Source organism: Pelophylax lessonae, assembly GCF_965119305.1.
Source record: "Pelophylax lessonae genome assembly, chromosome: 6".
In the NCBI taxonomy this organism is placed as follows: Eukaryota; Metazoa; Chordata; class Amphibia; order Anura; family Ranidae; genus Pelophylax; species Pelophylax lessonae.
In genome coordinates, this window is record NC_138773.1 from 179,217,494 (window position 1) to 179,225,866 (window position 8,373).

Here is an 8,373-nt window from a genome sequence, read left to right on the forward strand (position 1 = left end):
GTCAGTGTGTGAAAGCGTCTACCTTGTCACGATTGTCATATTTGGATGTCCAGTCAATAAATCTGGATTTTGACTCAACCTGGAGTGCTGCCAATTCCTTTTCCTTTATCAAGTTTTCATGGAGGCGAGCTGGGGCATGCACCAGTGTGAGTCGTCAGGCAATTACCCCACCTTGAGCAGTGAGTTCTTGTCTCTTTTATTGGACTTTGATGTGGGCTATGTCACCTTATGGCTGGGTTTAATTATTTATTAATTTTGTTACTCATTCCAGTTCCGGGAATAAGCTGGCTATGCGTACTTCCTCTCGGTGGAGCGCATATGTAACGTCTGGTTCCGGTTTAGAGGATCCTGTGATGGTTACGCAGGTGTTTTCAATCCCAGCCCTGTGAGTTGTGACTATAAAAAGGATGTGACGTTGACATCTAGGTCACACCCGGAAGTCAATGGTCGGCCGTGTTCTTGCTTATTACCGGAGGAACGCTGTCCAGTACTTGTGTTTACACATGTATTTTATATTTCTACATTTGGCGAGTGCATGCCTTAACTTTTATCAATAAAATTAACTGAGGATACTGCACTATGGGCCTGTTTTCCTTTTGTTGTCTCCCCTTGAGGGTTGCCTAGTGCCTGTGAAGGGGTTTTAGCCGTCCCTTAGCTGCTTACTGCTGTACATCTTCAGCCATCCGGTAAGAGTCAGTGTGTGGTGGCTGGGTTTGTCACTTCTATATCCTATCAAGCACCTGGGTGAAGAATCTACTGATCCACTACAACCTGCAATATTGTACAAACTTTACATGGACTTTGATGTTCTTGTGTTGTTATTAACTAGAGCTACTTTCATGTCTATATAAATCATCCTAAACTGTCCAGTGCTTTTTGAGTTAGCTGCTGGTGTCCTATAGGAGCACGGGGTTTTGTTCTTTTTGCGAATAATAAAAACACATTGAATTGTATTAATGTACTTAGAGAGTGACCACAGATTAGAATAACCCCACTTAACAACTTAATGTAGAATACACACTATAACAATGCCAGATTACTATCAGAGTGCACTTATACTGAATTGCAAACGTCTACTGGAGAGTGAGGCCTCACTAGTCTTCACCGGCAAGGAAATCCCAACAATCCAAGGAAAGTAATTGTAATCCAATAAAGGTAATGATGATGAACTGTATTCCCCCAGGCAATCAATAATTGTAATCCACAGAGATGTAGGCAAACAGATCCTGATGTGTCCCAAACAACTAACAGCCTAAAGCCCCGTACACACACGCAGATCGTCTTCATACAAACGTCTGCGGACGAAAGATCTGCCGATTGTATGCGTGTTAGTATGGTGCCTCGACAGATGTCTGCACACAATCTGCGGACAAGAGTCTTTCTTGCAAACATGAAAATTTTTGTCTGCAGACACCAGAACGGACAATTGTTTGCCTGTCAGTACAGAAATCAGCCGACAGACCGCAGATTTGCAAGACTGGGCATGCTCAGAAAATAAAAAACACAGGGAAAGTTAACCATTACATGACATCACTTCTGCAGTCAGCTGAAGTCTGCAGACAAAATTCTTGTGCTGTCCTTGTGCTGTCTTTGCACTTTTCAACAGACACCGACATCCCGGGGAGAAAAGATGAACATTTGTATGACGACGATCTGCGTGTGTGTATGGGGCTTAAGACTGAGTGAGTAAAGGGCTTGAGGCCTAGTTCACCTACCTCGCACTATATGTATAACTGCAGTGTCCAGTGGTTTAACTCTGTCAGTATGGCCTTGTTGAAGCAAACAGTTTGGTAGTTTTGCCCTAACTCAGCCTAGGTCTGTAATTAATGCAGATGTAGATACTGGATGTCTCTCACCCAAACCGGGAGCTCCGCTCTCCACTGCGGTCAGGCCCTGCTCTGCTCAGTGTCTCCTTTTGCCTGCCAACAACCTTCCGCTCGGTCACGCTACCGAGACTTCGTCACACACTCACACTGCTCGCTTAATCCCCGGTGTCCGCCACTAGGCCTCGGCCTATTCTCCTGCGATCCGCAGCAGCTCTTCCCCTTCCTTCCAGGGCGCTGTCCTCAAGGCAAGAGAGTGAGAATCGATCCTGCCCCCCTTTATAAAGACAATCCCAGCAAGCTCCGCCCATCCCATTGCTCCCTGGGAGAAGAGTCTCTCTCTGCAGTCTATGATCCTGGCTCCTCCCGGACTACACCTCCCATAATTCCAGAGTCAATGTTTTTGCAGAACTTTAATAACAGATAACAGTTTGAACAATGCCAGCTGTGCGACCCGGCTCCATCCTCCCCCCACTTGAACATCTTTGGACCTTCAAAGATAAAGAGATTCTTCTCTGGAGAAAACCAGAGCTGATTCATATGAAAAGTCTTAACCATCTAAAGTAGCATTCATTGCAACTGAAAACGGATTAATGCAATCACTATCTAATAATTTACCACACACGCTATCAAATAAATCTGGGTCACTCTCACAAAAGGCTAGCAGAAAATCAGCCGCCAACTTAATAGTGTCAGTGGGTGGAACAGAACTTTCTCCTTTAGAGTCATCAACAGAGGGAACAGTCGATGGCATGGACCGTTGTGCTGTAGAGATTTGTTCCTCAGAACTTTCCCCCAGAGTACTATAAGTCAGTGTTTTGGGAGGATGAATCTCTCTCCGCAATCTAGCAGATATTCCACTATCATTTTCAATGGCACTTTCCTCTACTAAAGACACCTCCTGTCTATCTTCAACAGAATCCACTTCCTCGGAAGGCATAAATATTCCTGAGTCTTGACTCCCGTATAGATCTTCAATAGTCTAGAGCAGGGATTCCCAAACTATGGCCCTGCAGCTGTTGCAGAACTACACATCCCATGAGGCATTGTAAAACTGACATTCATGTACATGACTAAGCATGATGGGAATTGTAGTTCCTGAACAACTGCAGGGCCGTAGTTTGGGAATCCCTGGTCTAGAGGCCCTAGGAGCATCCTCCTCTTTATTCCATTCAGACGAGGTCCTAACTGCTTCAGAAATAGGCAATAGGTGATTCCTGTGCCAAGTTTTAAGCAGTCCCACCTTACCCTCTGGGTGGATTTGGAAGACAGGTAGCCCAGGGAGCTTACTGTGAATAACAAAGGGCTGAAAACGTCAGCGATCAGCCAACTTGTGCTTCCCATTCACCCCCAGATTTCTCAGAAGCACTTTATCACCGGGTTGCAGATCCTGCACTCTCACTTTCAGATCAAAGTTCCTCTTATTTCGTTGTTCTCTACCTGCCGAAGCTTCCATCGCCTTCTCATGAACCAATTTCAAATTTCGCCAAAGTCTGTTGACATAGCTCCTGTAGGAGGCCTGCGAGGTATGATCCACAGGGGTACCAAAAATCAAGTCGACAGGTAGGCAAGCTTCTCTCCCAAACATGAGGAAATATTGGGAAAACCCAGTGGAGTCGTTAACAGTACTATTGTAAGCATGAATTAGTACTGGAACATATTCACTCCATTTCTGCTTCTTTTCCAGAGGTAATGTCCCCAACATATTCAGCAGTGTTCGATTGAATCTCTCCGGCTGAGGATCCCCTTGAGGATGATAGGGAGTAGTTCTGTATTTTTGTAGTTCTGTATTTTTGTATATTCAACAGCCCGCACAGGTTTTTTTATCAGCTTACTTTCGAAGTCTCTTCCTTGATCAGAATGTAATCTTTGTGGTAACCCGTAGTGGACAAAGAACTTCTCTACTAGCACCTTGGCCACCGTACTAGCCTTCTGATCCCGAGTTGGAAAAGCCTGAGCTTCCATGCCCACCCAAATCAGGTTCGAGACACAGGAAGTCGATATACACCAACTCCATGGAACCATGACTCCGTAGATGACCCATGGCAGCCGCTCTGTGTGGTAGAATCTTCCTCTGAATGCGTATGCACGAGTGGCAGTAAGCTTCCACTTCTTTACTCATGAAGGGCCAATAGAACCTATCCCTGACCAACTGAAAAGTCCTGTCGGGTCCTAAATGTCTATGTGAGTCATGTAAAGCTGCAAGAACAGTCAGCCTGTATTTTTCTGGCAGGAATAGCTGACACACTCCACCTGACTCTTCTACAGCATTTATCCGATAAATTACTCCATCTCTTAGCTTCATTCGTTCCCAGTCCCGATGGACTACCTTGGCCCCCCACTACAATACTTTCCAATAGGATTTTGAGATTATTGGCCTTCAAAGCTTTTTGCATTACTGCTCCCGAAGGATCTTCTCTCTGTGCTTTCCTCACATCCTTCTTCTATAGCTGAGGAAGTTCTTCGCTTCTCACTTGAGTCAAGTCACAATAACACTTGGGCACCCCTGAAGGGAAACTCCAACTACTTCAGCTCCCACGGCTCCCTTCTTGCGGTACTCAACTCCTTGGCAGGTGGCTTGCACTCCCTCAGAGGTGAGATGCACCCACTCCTGTTCCTTGCTCTCAGCAGGATGAGGCCATCTAGACAAAGCATCGGCATCTAGGTTTCCTTTGCCAGGCCGATACTTCAAGCTAAACTGGAACTCAGAGAGGGCAGCTAACCACCTTTGGCTGGAGGCATCCAACTTGGCAGTCGTCAGTAAGTATGTCAAGGGGTTATTGTCAGTTTTGACCATGAAGTAGGCCCCATAGAGGTGGTCCCTCAGCTTATCCACTACAGCCCACTTAAGGGCCAGGAACTCCAACTTATGAATGGGATAATTCTTCTCCGAAGGAGACAAACTGCGGCTAATATAAATGATGAGGCGCAGTCTTGCTTCAGCTTCCTGATATAACACTCCTCCTAAACCATCTCTACTGGCGTCCACATGCAGCTCATAAGATTTTGCTGGATCTGCATAAGCCAAGACTGGGGCTTGAGCGAGGCTCTCCCTTAACTTCCAGAAGGCCTGTTCGCACTTGACATCCCCTGGATAGACTCTTTAGATCCTCTAGGCCAGTGATGGCGAACCTTGGCACTCCAGATGTTTTGGAACTACATTTCCCATGATGCTCAAGCACTCTGCAGTGTAGTTGAGCATCATGGGAAATGTAGATCCAAAACATCTGGGGTGCCAGGGTTTGCCATCACTGCTCTAGGCCCTTTCCTGAGTGCCTCTGTCTTTCGAGAAGTCAGCCCTTCTTCTTCTGGTTTCCCTCTTCAGCAGCTCATTCAAAGGACCAGCTATCTGAGAGAAATTCTTCACAAACCTCCAGTAGTAAGAACAAAAACCCAAAAACTACCGTAACTCCATCACATTCGTAGGTCTAGGCCAAGTAGTAACCGCCTCCAACTTCTTCGGATGAGTGGATATTCCGGAAGCGGACACCACGTGTCCTTGATAGGTGACAGAAGTCTGGTAGAATTGACATTTCTCCAGGGACAACTTCAACCCTTCTTCATAGAGCCTTTGGAACACCTTCTCCAACTGGGCTTCATGCTCCTCCAAAGTCTTCCCAAAGACAATGATGTAATCGAGGTAGACCAGAACTTCAATTAATACTGGGAGGTTTTCGGATCTGGTGGTTAGAGTGGATATTGCCAACATCCCTGAAGTCATAGAACTGAAAAAAATCCCCTAGGGTGTGGGACTTTATAGGCAATAACCAATCCTTGAGTAATTGTCGTAAAACATATAAGTCATTTTATTAATGTTATACAAAAATGCAGAAAAAGAAATGAAACATTAAAAATACATGTGGATATAAATTACATCATTAGAACATGGAGTGGCTGAGAATTCCAATGAATGAACTGACGCGTTTCGGACTTTGGCCTTTTTCAGAGGTCAAATGGAGGTATATCTCAGACTAGAGGTACAAAAAGATACACATCTTTAATACTTAGTTATGGATATATAGTATACTATACAATACATAGGGTATTTATACATATAGCAAAATATACAGAGTATCTGCTGTATTTAGGTATGTACCAATACAATACTTAGTGATATAATAAAGTCTGATAATATATACGTACCACAAATACCCATCCATGGGATGTATGTAGCCACTTTTTTAAAAGCAAACAAAAAGGTTTTATGTGTCCAAAAAGGGGGACTGACATAACCTTGACAAGGCCAGAAAGTGTGGCTTAATCAAAAGAAAAAGGAATAGAATCAATTGCCACAATTAAATGAGAAGAAAGATAATAAGCCGTCATTTCATGGCAAAGATAGCCGCCCTCTACCAGTGGTTCCCACGAGGATCCATATTCTCGGTCCCGAATGAGGCGTCTGAAAGGGGGTGAAAAAATAATAAATAAATATAATACTCAAGGCAAAAATTGGCTGTGATGGAAATCATTAGAATATGTTGTATTGAATACATACTATATGGCGCATATGAATGCATCACAGTCTTGATGGCATGTAAGCCTTGAAGTGTAACTGGGATAGCTGTTTTTATGGTCCTCTAAGAAGAGATATGGTTTTTGGATTCCATAGCCCAGAATACTTAATTTCATGATACTGGGGGAAAAAAAGGTGGGTAGAGGGTCGTTGAGCCAGGCAGTCAATAGAGTAGATATAAAGATGTGCAATGAAAACTCATAAGGCCAATACGGCTCTAGATATTAAAAGACATACCAGTGAAAGAGTGGTGGTATGGCAAGAATTGTGATGGTATGTGTAGAAAGAGCCATGTTAATCCCATATCAGAATCTATGGCCACCGAGTAGGAGATGTGAGAGATTGCAGAGCACGGAATCTAGAAACCATATTATGCCCCGTATAGAATCCACAAAGTAGATGATCCCAAAACATCCCAGGGAAAAGAGAAAGTAAGAATATGATCAGTGGCCAAAAAAGACAGAGTAGATGTTGCCTGGGTCAATTACCTGTATCAGTGGTTAGAATTCCTATGGCGGCGCGCATCTGAGTATCGAGCGTCCGCCATATAAAGACGCCAACGCATGCGCAGAATGCCGGACCAAGCCACTCCCGCGCATGATGTGGACCAATCGGGGTCCCCCGTGTCCGGAGCGCACGGCGCCACCCACAGAGGAAGTGTGTGCCGTGACGTGCGCTCCGGGCACGCCGACGCACAACGTCATCGGTCGTCAGGCAGAGCAGAGGGATGGCGGTGGGATGGATGGGATGAGGCAGAGCAGAGGGATGGAGGTGGGAGGGATGGGATGAGGCAGAGCAGAGGGATGGCGGTGGGATGGATGGGATGAGGCAGAGCAGAGGGATGGAGGTGGGATGGATGGGATGAGGCAGAGCAGAGGGATGGAGGTGGGATGGATGGGATGAGGCAGAGCAGAGGGATGGCGGTGGGATGGATGGGATGAGGCAGAGCAGAGGGATGGCGGTGGGATGGATAGGATGAGGCTGAGCAGAGGGATGGAGGTGGGATGGATGGGATGAGGCAGAGCAGAGGGATGGCGGTGGGAGAGATGGGATGAGGCAGAGCAGAGGGGTGGAGGTAAGATGGATGGGATGAGGCAGAGCAGAGGGATGGCGGTGGGATGGATGGGATGAGGCAGAGCGGTGGGATGGATGGGATGAGGCAGAGCAGAGGGATGGAGGTGAGATGGATGGGATGAGGCAGAGCAGAGGGATGGCGGTGGGATGGATGGGATGAGGCAGAGCAGAGGGATGGAGGTGGGAGGGATGGGATGAGGCAGAGCAGAGGGATGGCGGTGGGAGAGATGGGATGAGGCAGAACAGAGGGATGGCGGTGGGATGGATGGGATGAGGCAGAGCAGAGGGATGGAGGTGGGATGGATGGGATGAGGCAGAGCAGAGGGATGGAGGTGGGATGGATATGAAGAGGCAGAGCAGAGGGATGGATGGGATGAGGCACAGCAGAGGGATGGCGGTGGGATGGATGGGATGAGGCACAGCAGAGGGATGGCGGTGGGATGGATGGGATGAGGCACAGCAGAGGGATGGAGGTGGGATGGATGGGATGAGGCACAGCAGAGGGATGGAGGTGGGATGGATGGGATGAGGCACAGCAGAGGGATGGCGGTGGGATGGATGGGATGAGGCACAGCAGAGGGATGGAGGTGGGATGGATGGGATGAGGCACAGCAGAGTGTCTTGTGAAGAGTAGAGTGAGTAGAGTGTTTGTGTTGTACCCTTTCTTCCTTACCTTGCAGAGTTGCAGGCCTTGGGTGCCGGTGTCTTCGGTGCAGCTGCACACTGTTCTCGCCAGGCCCGGATCAAGCAGAAGGGGTCCCCTCTAGCTCCACCTCCTTCACAGCCAGTCCTCCCCCTCCAGTCCTGAGCTTAACTATGCTGGATGGCGATGGCTGCGCCTGCGGAGCTGGCCGCAGTGAGCGCAGCCCGGCGGCTGCCAGCCTGCCACTATGCCTAGGACTAGGAGTGGAGACACTACACAGTGCAGTGACATACCCGGCCGGCGGCCGACCAGAAGAATAT